At 51.6% G+C, this 14,503-nt stretch overlaps 1 pseudogene; it reads right to left on the bottom strand.

Annotated features, from left to right (window-relative positions):
• Positions 1–250: 250 nt before the first annotated feature.
• On the bottom strand, positions 251–3,035 carry LOC148324002 (uncharacterized; annotated as a pseudogene).
• Positions 3,036–14,503: the final 11,468 nt, after the last annotated feature.

Here is a 14,503-nt window from a genome sequence, read left to right on the forward strand (position 1 = left end):
GAAATTTAACGACTAACGGCTTGTCATCGACATTAGCCGGGGCCCGTGGAACAAGTACACGATGCGCATTTTCAATGTCCAGCGCCGTTGTCTGGGGGATCTCCAAAGTTTCCACAAATTCGGTCATCGACAGTCCCTCATCTCCCTCGGGGACATTATGAATTCGGTGGTTTTCTCTTCTGGACCTCCTTTCTTGATCAAGCAATTTCTTTTCGTGTTGGCAAATCACTTTTAGTATCTTGCTAAGAGTTCATTCCACCATCTGAGCACGATCTTCCACTGCTCCAACTCGATTTTCCGCTTCCAACATTCTCTGGTTAACATTAGCCAGTTCGCCTTTAATGTCATCCAACTGTCGTTTCATATCCTTGCGAAAGTCGCGTATCTTCTCCAGAACTTTCAGGCCCACCTCATCGGTAATGCGAGGGTGAGCATTAGCCTTAGCCTCCGACGTCGGAGAGTTGCTATTTTCATTCCCGGCGGTTCCAGTTCCTTCTGCAAAATAAATATATAGCATAATAAGAAGTGGCTCTTACAGCTCCTTTCAACTCAATAAAAAGGAATGAAGAAATATAAATGAATCAAATGACACCATTCAATTTGCCATCCAACTAATAATTTACATTTTTAACATATTTAACATTTTATACACTACCGTACCTCATTCCGCTCTCTAAGGGCGCTAGTTAACAGTACCGACAGATAGCTATCTTGCCTTAGCTTGGGATACACATAGAGATTCTGAGCTACAACAATGTAAAATAACGAAAAATCACAATGTCAATTCTTTCCCAAAACAATCAAATTAATGCTCTATACCTAGTGCAGGGGTGTCCATTGCGTCGATCGCGATCGACCAGGAGTTCGCAAAGGGGGTGTCGGTCGATCGCATGCAGAGCAGCCAGTCATAGACCTGTTGTGTGACACTTATCTTGTGTGTGTTAATATAGATGGCTTTTTTACTGCTCCTTTGTCAACATATGAGCACATGTCTCAAAGTGAAGCAACCTGAAAGTTGAATAACAAAAAAAAAAAGATAGAAGAAGAAATAAAACGCTCAAAACAAAGGCAGCAATGCCACAAGGTGGCACTGCAGGACCACAACTTCCCATCTACACGCGCAAACTAAGTATAACAATGAATCACATCAAATGCATTGTAAAATAATTTTAAAAAAATTAATAAAGCTGAGGAGTGTAATTCCTCTGTAGTTTGAACACACCTCCGATCCCGCTTCTTTAAGAGACCACCACCCCGGTCTGCCAATCCAGAGGCACTGTCCCCAATGTCCACGCAATGTTGTAGAGGCGTGTCAACCGTGACAGCCTCACAACATCCAGAGCCTTTAGGAACTCTGGGCAGATCTCATCCACCCCCGGGGCCTTGCCACAGAGGAGCTTGTAAACCACCTCGCTTACTTCAGCCCCAGAGATAGGTGAGTCCACCTCTGAGTCCCCAGGCTCTGCTTCCTCAATGGAAGGCGTGTCAGTGGAATTGAGGAGGAGATCTTCAAAGTATTCTCCCCACAGAGTCACAACATCCCGAGTCAGCAGCACTCCATCTCCACTATAAACAGTGTTAATGGTGCGCTGCTTCCCCCTCCTGGGACGCCGAGTGGTGGACCAGAATTTCTTCGAAGCCGTCTGGAAGTCGTTTTCCATAGCCTCACCAAACACCTCCCACGCCCGGGTTTTTGCTTCAGCAACCACCAAAGCTGTATTCCGCTTGGCCACTCGGTACCTGTCAGCTGCCTCCGGAGTCCCACAGGCCAGAAAGGCCCGATAGGACTCCTTCTTCTGCCTGACAGCATCCCTTTCCGCCGGTGTCCACCAGCGGGTTCGGGGGTTGCCGCCACGACAGGCACCGACCACCTTAGGTCCAAAGCTTCGATCAGCTGCCTTGACAACGGAGGCACGAAACATGGTCCACTCAGCCTCAATGTTCACCGCCTGCCCCGGTACATGGGCAAAGTTCTGCCGGAGGTGGGAGTTGAAACTCTTTCTGACAGGGGATTCAGCCAAGCGTTCCCAGCAGACCCTCACAATGCGTTTGGGTCTGCTAGGTCGGACCGGCATCTTCCCCCACCATCGGAGCCAACTCACCACCAGGTGGTGATCAGTTGACAGCTCCGCCCCTCTCTTCTCCCAAGTGTCCAAAACATGCGACTGCAAGTCCGATGACACGACTACAAAGTCGATCATCGAACTGCGGCCTAGGGTGTCCTGGTGCCAAGTGTACATATGGACACCCTTATGTTTGAACATGGTGTTCGTTATGGACAATCCATGACAAGCTCAGAAGTCCAGTAACAGAACACGGCTCGGGTTCAGATTGGGGGGGCCATTCCTCCCAATCACGCCCTTCCTGGTCTCACTGCCACGTGAGCATTGAAGTCCCCCAGCAGAACGAGGGAGTGCTCTCCAGCACACCCTCTAAAGACTCCAAAAAGGGTGGGTACTCTGAACTGCTGTTTGGATGCATAAGCACAAACAACAGTACCCGTCCCCCCCACCTTAAGGCAGAAGGAGGCTACCCTCTCGTCCACCAGGGTAAACCCCAATGTACAGGCGCCAAGCCGGGGGTCAATCAGTATGCCCACACCTGCTCGGCACCTCTCACCTTGGGCAACTCCAGAGTGGAAGAGTATCCAAGCCCTCTCGAATTGACTGGTACCAGAGTTCAAGCTGTGTGGAGAGGTGAGTCTGACTTTGTCAAGTCGGAACTTCTCTGCCTCAAACACCAGCTCAGGCTCCTTCCCTGCCAGAGGGGTGACATTCCATGTCCCATGAACGAGTTTCTGCAGCCAGGGATCGGCGCGCCAAGGTCTCTGCCTCTTGAGCTGCCCGGCTCACGATGCACCGAACCCCTTTGGCCCCTCCCATAGGTGGTGAGCCCATACGAAGGGGGACCCACGTTGCCTCTTTCGGCTATACCCGGCCGAGCGCCTTAAGTGCAGGCCCAGCCACCAGGCGCTCGCGGGCAAGGGAAATCATGGTCCATATATTGTCGTCATCGTTGGGGTTCTTGGGAGCCATGCTTTGTCTAGACCCTCACCTAGGCCCTGTCTCGCATGGGTGACCCTCCCAGGGGCAAAAAAGCCCCCGACAGCTTAGCTCCTAGGATCATTGGGACATGCAAAACCCTCCACCACGGTAAGGTGACAGCTCATGGAGGGGCCGCCCCAATTCAATAGATATTTTCCATAAATATTGTGTAATTCAAAAAGGACCATGGCTGTCCATCAAATCAGTTGCAAATATGATGCTCATCTCAAATGTAATATTTTTGTCAGGATCGGGGGTCGGCGAGGAGGGGGAGGACCCAAAATGCGAGGAAGCAGGAAAAGGTGTATCTTAAGGAAATTTATTAAGGAACCAAAATAATGACAAACAACGTGGCAGAGTGCAAAATAACAAAGGCAAACTTAACGTGGCTAAACCGGATCAAAAGAGTGAGGAACAAAGACAGGGACAAATGCTAGGGGACGAGAGCGGGAGCGAGAGCGGGAGCGGGAGCGAGAGCGGGGGCGAGAACAAGAGCATGAACGAGATCAGAGAGCGGTCGTGACAGTCCGTAACGGAGCAATGCACCGACAATGAGTTGTTGGAGTGAGGTGTTCATATAGTCCCGTAATTAGGGGAGCAGATGGGCATCAGGTGTGTGAGGCTAACGGGGAACAGGTGCGTGGCTGGTGGGGAACGAGTGCTGAAGGGAACGCCCCACTCAGCTGACAAAATGAACAGAATGAAGACATGGCAGGAAGGTGAAGAATAATAATAACAAAAACACTGACATGACCGACACGGGTCATGACAATTTTTAAAGACATATTTTCTATTTATCGTAAATACTCTATTGTTCCTGAAAATTGACTTATGAGGAGAAAAGTTGTGGGCAAATATAATTTTCCAGAAAAATATAATTTGTTTATGAAAATGATTCAACTTAATTCAGTTAATAACACAATAACATTTCAACACAAAATCCAACAACTCCAATATTCTTAAATAAGCATCAGGGAACATGGAACCCCATGGACTTCTCAGACTTTATGACTGACTTTTCTTTTTCAATCTCATTAGATGTGCTATGAAAAGGTTGAAATGTTGAGAGATTATTGAGAAACTTTGTATTTAGAGTCAAGGACAAGCCACAATGACAAAAGCAGTTACCATAAACACGTGTAATCGCTGCGCAATTCAAACATCTCTCATCACCTAGTTGTGTGCTCAGACAAGCGGGAACAAACCAAGAACGTAATGACACGAAATAGTTGCAATGTGTATGTACAATTACTAATACTGTAATACCTCGCTACTTCGCGGTTCACCTTTCGCGGGTTCAGTGCTTCGCGGGTCTAAAAAAAAATTCAAAAATTAAAAATATAAAAAAATATTAAATATATTATCTATAGCCGCTACACCGCCTCCTGCATCCCTTACGCCACCTCCTATAGCCACTACGCCGCCTCCTGCAGCTTCTCCTGCATCGTCTGTGTCAAGCTCGCTTGTAGCGAGGTGAAGGAGGAGGACCCAAAATGCACGGAAGCTAGGCAAGGGTAACATAAAAGGAATTAAATGAGGGAACTTAAGAGGGCAAACCAGGTGCTGGGAGAAAACAAACTGACGTGACAAAGTGCAAAATAACGAAGAGGAACTAAATGTGACTAAACAGAACAAAATGGAAAACAGGGACAGTGACAAATAACTCATGCGCGTGAACGAGAACAAGAACGATATCAGGACTCGGCCATGACAGTCAGGAAAGGAAGCAGAGGAGCAATGTTGCCGGAACGAGCGCTGGCGGAAAACGCCCCCACTCAGCTGAGAAAACAACAACACGAAAGCATGGCATGGGACGTGACAATATGGGTCATGACAGTTTTATTGTTTGATTGTTTAACACGAATCTCTCTCTCTACACCCATTTTCTATATGGTATGGTACAATTTTTTTCATGTACAGGTGTTACTGTAATCTTAAAGCCCCAGAAATAGAAATTATAAATGTTAATTTGTTGCGCAAAACGGCGGACTAATTATGTTAGCTAATTGTAGTGTTTGCTTGTTTTTGAAAGCTGATAACGATAATTGGTTGTTCGTAAGTAAATTGTTTGGTAGAACAGTGTTCTAGACCCTCAATTGTTATTGTAAACAGACAACATATTTTCCAGTTTTTTTTTTGTTTTACATGAATGTCACTCTCTCTCTCTCTACCCGTATATATATATATATATATATATATATATATATAAATATATCTATTATTTTTTTTAAGCATTTTTGAAGGTGCGCCGCTACTTCGCGGATTTTCAGTTTTCGCGGGTGGTCTCGGTCCCCATTAACCGCGATAACCGGGGTATTACAGTAATAATATGGCAACAATATAAACAATATCTAATGGAAGATATATTTTGTTAATCAAATTTATATTAAATATAACATTGAAAATAAATGTATCTGCGGTATGAACATTTGTATTATGCATTCTATAACATTGTAAATACATTTACACTATTGTATTCAGAACAAGGTTATTTTAGCTAACAAAAATAAAAAAATTGAATGTTGAATTGAAAAAAAACATTTTTGTAAACAAAATAAAAACTAAAATTCTTTTTAAAAAAAAATAAAACAAACTGAAACTAAATTTTATGTTTAAAAACACTGACTCAAACTAACTATAGTGAAAATGTCCTTCGTTTTTGTAAATGATGGCAACGAGGTTCTTGTCTTGTAACACGTTTTTAATGGCGATACCACTCCAACAACTCCCCACTTGCATGAACAATCTCGCGAGACCGCTGAGAGACAATTGTGACACTCAGTTACCGTAAAGGTGCAACACAGTCGCAAATACAAATTTAGCACCATTACATGACATCTCCCCTCTTTTGTGTTATTTTCAATAACATCAAACATGCATTTATTTCCCCAACTGGGCTGCAAAATGCAAAAAAAAAATAAAGATGCCTCTCAGAATTATTATTTTCCCCCCAAAGACCATGAGTCTCAGTCTCACAGGTCAAGCCTGTCGACTGGTTTGCACACTCGTCTAGAACGGGTCACCACCTGAGTAGGTGGGGAAGTCGAGGATGTCGACTTGCTCGGCATACAGAAACGATGTTGTCTATGCCGGTGTTGACAGGGTGGACGTCCGTCAGCTTGGAGTCTTCGGATGCTGCTGGGACTGGCTGGGAACTGGCCCAGGTTTGAGGTGATGGCGGTTCCGCCTCAGTTCTGCTCCTTGTGGTGTCCGGATGATGAAGGACCTAGGTGTTGTACTCTCGCATGAAACCACAGCTGGCAAACACCATGACTTCTCGTGATCCAATTTGGAGAACACTTGGATGTAAAGAAGGCAAAGTTCTGGCTCCATGGCGACGGTTGAAGTAGTGAGCCTGTTTAGCCTTTTCCTTCTTATCTGTCTCCTCCAGCGTTGGAAGTGTCGTTCTAATTTTTCTCCCCATCAACAGCTCGGCTGGGCTGTAGCCTGTCGTGGAACAGGGAGTAGCTCGATGACACATGAGAGCCATGACAGGGTCCTCCTGCTTCAGGATCCTCTTAGCTGTCTGCACTGCTCTTTCTGCATGTCCATTTCCTTGTGGATGATGAGGGCTGGACGTGTAGTGTTGGAAGTCGAGCTGTCTAGCGAACTCCTGGAACTCAGCACTTGTAAACTGGGGACCATTGTCACTCACTATCTCACTTGGAATGCCAAATCTGGCGAAAACGGTTTTCAAACTTTTTATTATTTGCGCACTCGTTGTAGATGGTAGGTGTAATATTTCAATAAACCTCGAGTAGTAATCCGAGATTACAAGGTAGTTATGTTGTTTAAATTCACAGATGTCCATGGCTACTCTCTTCCAAGGTCGTTCCGTAAGCGGTGTGGATAGGAGTGGCTCCTTTTGTTGAGTTCTTTTCATTTCGTAGCACACCTGACAGCATGCCACGAGCTTGCATATTTCTGATGAAAGTCCGGGCCACCGCTCACTGTCTACATTTGATGAGGCCTTGATGCCCCTCATGGACTTTCTGAAGTACTTCCCCTCTCATTGATCGTGGCACAACAATCCCACACCCTCTCAGAATTAGGCCATCGTGCACTGACAGCTCTGATTTAACTTGAACATATGCTCTAGCAACTACTGGCCCTTTACTGATGTGCTCAGGCCATCCTCTCTCTATTAGCCCTGCAACACATTGAAGTTCGGGGTCAGCGGCTGTTGCTACTCTAATTTCATCCAACTTGCCTGTAGATGCTGGGATCCTTTCCACCACACTAGCCTCATAACAGGCCACGTCGCTATGCGTTTCGTTTACAGTGTTTACGTTAGGTAGCGGGCTGCGTGACAATGCGTCCGCAACAATCAGGGTTTTCCCAGGAGCATATTTTGCGATAGGGTTGAATCTCATTAGTCTCATGAGAAGACGCTGGCAACGTAAGGGTACATTATCCAAGCTTCGATTGTTGATGAGAGGTACAAGCGGCTTGTTATCAGTTACCAACTTGAACTTGTTCCAGTCCGTTAAGGTATCTGTCGAACTTCTCGCACGCCCAGACACCAGCCAATGCTTCCTTTTCAATCTGTGCGTAGCGAGATTCTGCATCGCTTAGTCTTCGGGAGCAATAAGCTACGGGTTTCCAGTGATCTCCATGGAGTTGCAGTAACACACCACCCAGTCCATAACTGCTCGCATCAGCCGACACAGCAGTTGGCATCCCCACATTGAAGTAGGCAAGCACTGGTGCAGTTGTTAGCAATTCCTTAATGTTCTCAAAAGCTGCTTGTTGAGCGTGACCCCAAGTCCAGACAGCATCATTCCTCAGGAGCTCGTGCATTGGCTGACCCACCGTTGAGAGGTTTGGAATATGCCTTCCTAGGTAATTGACCATTCCCAATATCCTCTTCAGCTCTTTCAAATAACCTGGTGGCGACAACTGCCATATAGCCTCCACCTTCTCTGGGTCTGGCCGGATGCCAGACCTGTCGATGAGGTGTCCAAGGAATCGCAGCTGGTTCTGTTTAATTGAACACTTATCTTTGTTGAGCTTCAGGCCAGCAGTCTTGATGCGTTGTATTACCTTCTCCAAGTTGTCGTCATGCTCCTTCTCAGTAGCCCCGTACACCAGGATGTCATCCATGAAGACCTCAACCCCTTCAAGGCCCTGTAGAGTCTCCATCATCTTCCTCTGGAAGATCTCTGGTGCACTTGTAATTCCAAACGGGAGACGTTTAAAGTTGAAGCGGCCAAAAGGAGTGATGAATGTAGTGAGCCTACAGCAGTCTGGATGGAGAGGTATCTGGAAGAACCCCCTGGCTGCATCCAAGGAAGAAAAGACTGTAGCTCCGCTTAGTTTTGCTATGATGTCATCAGCTGTGGGCAAAATGTATCGTTCTTGTTTAACAGCCTCATTCAGCCTTTTGAGGTCGACACAGATGCGGGCTTTTCCTGTGCTTTTCTTCAGGACTAGCACCATGGGTGCACACCAGTCAGTGGGCTGTGTAACCCTCTCTATTATGCCATTTTGTTCCATCCTCTGTAACTCTTCTTTCACCTTTTGCAACATGGGCAGAGGAACACGTCGTGTTGTGTGTACGGCATATGGTTGAGCATTGTCGTTTAATTGTATTTGCGCCGGTTCAGTCTTTAATGTCCCATGTTCACTGTATGCTTGTATGTGGCCTCTGTTGGTCACCAACTCATCTATTCTCCTCACCAGGTTCATTTTCACAGACATTGGCCAGCTGAGGAGGTTATTCACCGTGCGACCACGAATAACATAAACTGCGAGAGGGTAGGTTTTGCCTTTATAGGTAACTGTGCTTTGAATCTGACCTAAGCACTGCAATTCACCACCTGGACTATCAAGTGGAATGTCAGCAGGCTGCAATTCTGTTTTGGGGATGAGCGAGCGATAGGTCTGTTCACAGATGACGTTCACGTCTGCCCCTGTGTCAATTTTAAATTCTGTTGGTGTAGATCCCAGCAACAACTTCACGGCCCATTGCTGTGAAGTCCCATTTGCTTTTCTCACTGACGCAAGGAAATACGGTTGCTGTTGCTCCGATTGCTCTGTGACTTCACTCACCGCTTTTTTTCCCCTACACACTCTGCTCCAATGTCCCACTTTGTTGCACGAGTGTAAGATAAATTGAGGATCACATTGACTTAAAGTAACTTTATGTAATCAGTTTTGTGTATTTGTGATCATGTTTATATACACTCATTAATATTTGCACACACACGTACTGACATTCATGTTCTAGCACACACACGCACAGCTGGAACACACATACACACGTTGCTTTAACTACGCACAAACACAGTATCCTGAAGATGTGTTTAGTTAAAGTAACCTTTGCACCGTGAGTTGTCATTTTATGCTTGCTGTCTCCTATTGATTAGTTATTGATGTTTTCTGTCTTCTGCTGATTAGTTTAGTCTAAAACAGACCACCATTGTTAATTAATCTGTCAGGATCGCCTTGCGGCGAGGAGGGGGGAGGACCCAAGATGCGAGGAAGCAGTGGAAGGTGTAACTTAAAGGGGATTTATTGAAAAGCTCAAACAGGGACAAACAACGTGGCAGGGTGAAAAATAACAAGGCAAACTAAACAAGACTGAACGGGCAAAAGGACAAGGAACAAAACGAGACGGGAACAAACTAAGCGGACAGGGACAGGAGACCAGGGCGGAGAGCATGAACTTGGCAGGGAAACAAACGCGGTTGTGGAAGTCCATGAAGAGCGGCAAATGACCCGACACTGCGTTGTCGGTCTGGGAGGTTTAAATAGACCGAGTGATCAGGGGAGCAGATGGGAATCAGGTGCGTGATGATTAACAGGGAACAGGTGCGTGGCTGGTGAGGACGAAAAGGCTGAGAGGGAAACGCCCCTACACAGCTGACAAAACAATAATAGAAAAGCACATGGCAGGAAGGAGGGAAGAAAATAACAAAAACACTGACATGCCCGACACGGGTCATGACAGTACCCCCCCCTCAAGAGACGGATTCCAGACGTCCCAAAGAAAACAATCAAAACGAAACAAAGTCCAAGAACGAGGGTGGGCGGAGGGGGTCGGGAGGTGGGACCACCACCCGAGGTCGAGGATGTCCGGGAGGCCAGACCAGCGAGTCTCTTCGTGGTCCATCGGGCGGCCGACCGGGTGGCCAGACCTGTAAGTCCAGCCGTGGCCATTCGGGCGGACGTCCGGAAGGCCAAACCAGGAAGTCCGACTGTGGCCCTTCAGGCGGACGTCCGGGAGGCCCAGATCGCCACATAGAGTGCGCCACCGAGGCTGAGACGAGAAGCGGCGGTGGGTCGCGGGGCGCAGCCGAGGCAGGAGCCTGGAGCAGTGGCGAGGCGGGTGCAGCAGAGGCAGGAACTTGGAGCGGTGGCTGGTCGTCGAGCGTCGCCGAGACAGGGACGTGGAGCGGTGGCTGGTCGTCGAGCCCCGCCGAGTCAGGAACGTGGAGCGGCGGCTGGTCGTCGAGCGTCGCCGAGACAGGGACGTGGAGCGGCGGCTGGTCGTCGAGCCCCGCCGAGTCAGGAACGTGGAGCAGTGGCTGGTCGTCGAACCCCGCTGAGACAGGAACGTGGAGCGGCGGCTGGTCGTCGAGCCCCGCCGAGACAGGAACGTGGAGCGGCGGCCGGTCGTCGAACGCCGCCGAGACTGGAACGTGGAGCGGCGGCTGGTCGTCAAACCCCGTCGTGACAGGAACGTGGACCGGCGGCTGGTCGTCGAACCCCGCCGAGACCGGAACGTGGAGCGGCGGCTGGTCGTCGAACCCCGCCGAGACAGGAATGTGGAACGCCGGCTGGTCCTCGAACCCCGCCGAGACAGGAACGTGGTGCGGCGGCTGGTCGTCGAACCCCAACGAGACAGGCACCGGGAGCGGCGGCACTTCGTCGGGCGCCGCTGAGGCAGAGACGAGAAGCGGCGGAGGTTCGTCGAGCGCCACCGAGGCAGAGACGAGAAGCGATGGCGAGTTGTCGTCCACCGCCGAGGCAGGAACCGGAAGCGACGGCGGGTTGTCGAACCCCGCCGAGACAGGAACTTGGAGTGGCGGCGGTTCGTCGGGCGCTGCCGGAGCCAAGACGAGCAGTGGCGACGGGTCGTCGGATGCCGCCGAAGCAAGGGCGGCAGGCGGCGGTTGGTCATCGTCCACCGCCGAGGCAGGAACCTGGAGCGGTAGTGGATCGTTGGACGCCGCCGACACAGAGGCGAGAAGTGGCGGTGGTTCATCTGGCACTGCCGGGGCAGAGGCAAGAGGCGCCGGCGTGTCGTCCTCCACCACCGGTGCAGGAACGGGGGGCGATGGCGGAACGTCGTCCGCTGCGGGCGCCGGAACCGGGAGCGGCGGCTTTTCATCGGGCGCCGCTGAGGCAGGAACTGGGGGCAGTGGCGGATCGTCAGAAGTCGCCGAGACAGAGGCGAGGAGTGGCGGTCCGTCGAGTCCCGCCAAAACAGGAGCTTGGGGCGACGGCGGATCGTCGAGCACCGCCGAGGCAGCAACGGGAAGCGACGGCGTGTCCTCGGGCGCCGCCGGGACAGGGAATTGGGGTGGCGGCGGGCCGTCTGGCGCCGCCGAGGCAGGGATTTGGAGCGGCGGTGGGCCGGGGGCAGCGGGGTCAGGGACTGGTGGCGGACGCAGGACGTGCTCCGCCGGAACAGGAACTTGTGGCGGGCGCAGGACATGCTCCGCTGGAACAGGGACTTGTGGCGGACGCAGGACGTGCTCCGCCGGAACAGGGACTGGTGGCGGACGCAGGACGTGCTCCGCCGGAACAGGGACTTGTGGCGGACGCAGAACGTGATCCTCCGGAACATGGACTGGTGGCGGACGCAGGGCGTGCTCCGCCGGACCAGGGACTTGTGGCGGACGCAGGGCGTGCCCCGCCGGAACAGGGACAGGTGGCGGACGCAGGGTGTGCTCCGCCGGAACAGGCACTTGTGGCGGACGCAGGACGTGCTCCGCCGGAACAGGGACTTGTGGCGAACGCAGGGCGTGCTCCGCCGGAACAGGGACTTGTGGCGGACGCAGGACGTGCTCCGCCGGAACAGGGACTTGTGGCGGACGCAGGGCGTGCTCCGCCGGAACAGGGACTTGTGGCGGACGCAGGGCATGCTCCGCCGGAACAGGGACTGGTGGCGGACGCAGGACGTGCTCCGCCGGAACAGGGACTTGAAGCGCTGGTGAGGCGCCGGAACGGGGGTCAGCAGCTCTCGGGAGGCCAGAACGGTCCCCAGCAGCTCGGGGGGAACCGGGACGGGGCTTATCCGCTGGCGGGGAGCCGGAACGGGACTCATCCGCTGGCGGGGAGCCGGAATGGGGCTCATCCGCTGGCGGGGAGCCGGAACGGGGCTCATCCGCTGGCGGGGAGCCGGAACGGGGCTCAGCAGCTGGCGGGGAGCCGGGACGGGGCTCAGCAGCTGGCGGGGAGTCGGGACGGGGCTCAGCAGCTGGCGGGGAGCCGGGACGGGACTCAGCAGCTGGCGGGGAGCCGGGACGAGGCTCAGCAGCTTGCGGGGAGCCGGGACGGGATTCAACAGCTGGCGGGGAGCCAGGACAGGGGTCAGCAGCTGGCGGGGAGTCGGAGTGGGGCTCTGGAGGCTGCGTCTGATGATGGGCCGGTAATGGAGGCTGCATGGTCCGTCCAGCTGACGTGGAGGCTGCATGGGCTGCTGCAGCTGGCGTGGAGGCGACGTGGGTGGCTGCAGCTGACGTGGAGGCGACGTGGGTTTCTGCAGCTGACGTGGAGGCGACGTGGGTTTCTGCAGCTGACGTGGAGGCGACGTGGGTTGCTGCAGCTGACGTGGAGGCGACGTGGGTTGCTGCAGCTGACGTGGAGGCGACGTTGGTTGCTGCAGCTGACGTGGAGGCGACGTTGGTTGTTGCAGCTGACATGGAGGCGTGACCCCTTTCAGCCTGCTTTCTGTCGGCCAGCTGGGCCTGCAGCGAGGAAACCTGCCTCATGCTCTCCACCACCTTGACCTCCAGCTCCGCGATCTGAGCTGCCAGCTCCTTGATAGTCTCCGCTATCTGGGCCAGTTGTGCTCTCAGCTCAGTGCGGCGGGAGTCCAGAAGGTAGACGATGTTTTCGAACTCGTCCTCGTAATCTGGGTCGATGATCAGATGGGGTGGAATGACGGGTAAACCGTTGATGACGTAATCTGGAGACAAGGGGAGTGTGGCAGACGCGGCGCAGAGCTGATCGGCAGGTTGAGGGGGGTTGTCCGTGCGGCGGTGTCCATGACGCCTTTCGGGGTCGGGTCATTCTGTCAGGATCGCCTTGCGGCGAGGAGGGGGGAGGACCCAAGATGCGAGGAAGCAGTGGAAGGTGTAATTAAAAGGGGATTTATTGAAAAGCTCAAACAGGGACAAACAACGTGGCAGGGTGAAAAATAACAAGGCAAACTAAACAAGACTGAACGGGCAAAAGGACAAGGAACAAAACGAGACGGGAACAAACTAAGCGGACAGGGACAGGAGACCAGGGCGGAGAGCATGAACTTGGCAGGGAAACAAACGCGGTCGAGGAAGTCCATGAAGAGCGGCAAATGACCCGACACTGCGTTGTCGGTCTGGGAGGTTTAAATAGACAGAGTGATCAGGGGAGCAGATGGGAATCAGGTGCGTGATGATTAACAGGGAACAGGTGCGTGGCTGATGAGGACGAAAAGGCTGAGAGGGAAACGCCCCTACACAGCTGACAAAACAATAACAGAAAAGCACATGGCAGGAAGGAGGGAAGAAAATAACAAAAACACTGACATGCCCGACACGGGTCATGACATAATCTCCTGTATTCTGGTGATTTAGTTTAGGCTAAACAGTCCTTCATTGTATTCTAATTTCTTGTGATTCTTGAGTCAAACTAATAAAAGCCGAGCCGGTGAGAAGAGGAGAGAGAGGAGTTGCATGGAGCGTCTGCGAGCAGGCGAGCTGCTGCTCGCGGCCTCTCTGTCCCACTCTTTTCCCCCGCCGGCGGTGAAAATGAACAGCGGTGTCTGGTTCCTCCTGGCCTTTCAACTAGCGTTTTATTTCGGCCGTTACATTTAGTAAGTTATTTCAGTCAGCTCTCCTAAAAGGCGTCAGGGCCATTTAAACCCGACATTTATTTGGTGGAGAATGCGGGCAGCCGCACTCGGACGGGCGTCGTCTCGGATCCTTGGACGCCATCGAATCTGACGTCAGCGCTTCAACATTGAGAAAGCGAGGCCTCCAAGGTCCTGCGACGGCGCACCGCCCGGATGCCGGTTGCCGATCGGACAAGGCTGATCCAGAGGAAACCAGGTATTGTTTTTCAAATTATTTTGTACCACCATTTTAAAATATTAAAACAATTGGAAGGGGAGTGAAAGAGGTTAGTGAGACAGGCGCGCGCGGAGACCGGGTCTCCAACCGTTTTGCAGTAGTTCGGTTGAAGAGAGAAGAAACTGGATCGTGCTAGTCCAAGGAGTTATATAAATAGCAAATTAGGCCATAACTCAT

The sequence above is a fragment of the Idiotropiscis lumnitzeri genome, chromosome 13 (genome assembly GCF_059441095.1).
Source record: "Idiotropiscis lumnitzeri isolate Australia: NSW breed Sydney's pygmy pipehorse chromosome 13, RoL_Ilum_1.0, whole genome shotgun sequence".
Lineage (NCBI taxonomy): Eukaryota > Metazoa > Chordata > Actinopteri > Syngnathiformes > Syngnathidae > Idiotropiscis > Idiotropiscis lumnitzeri.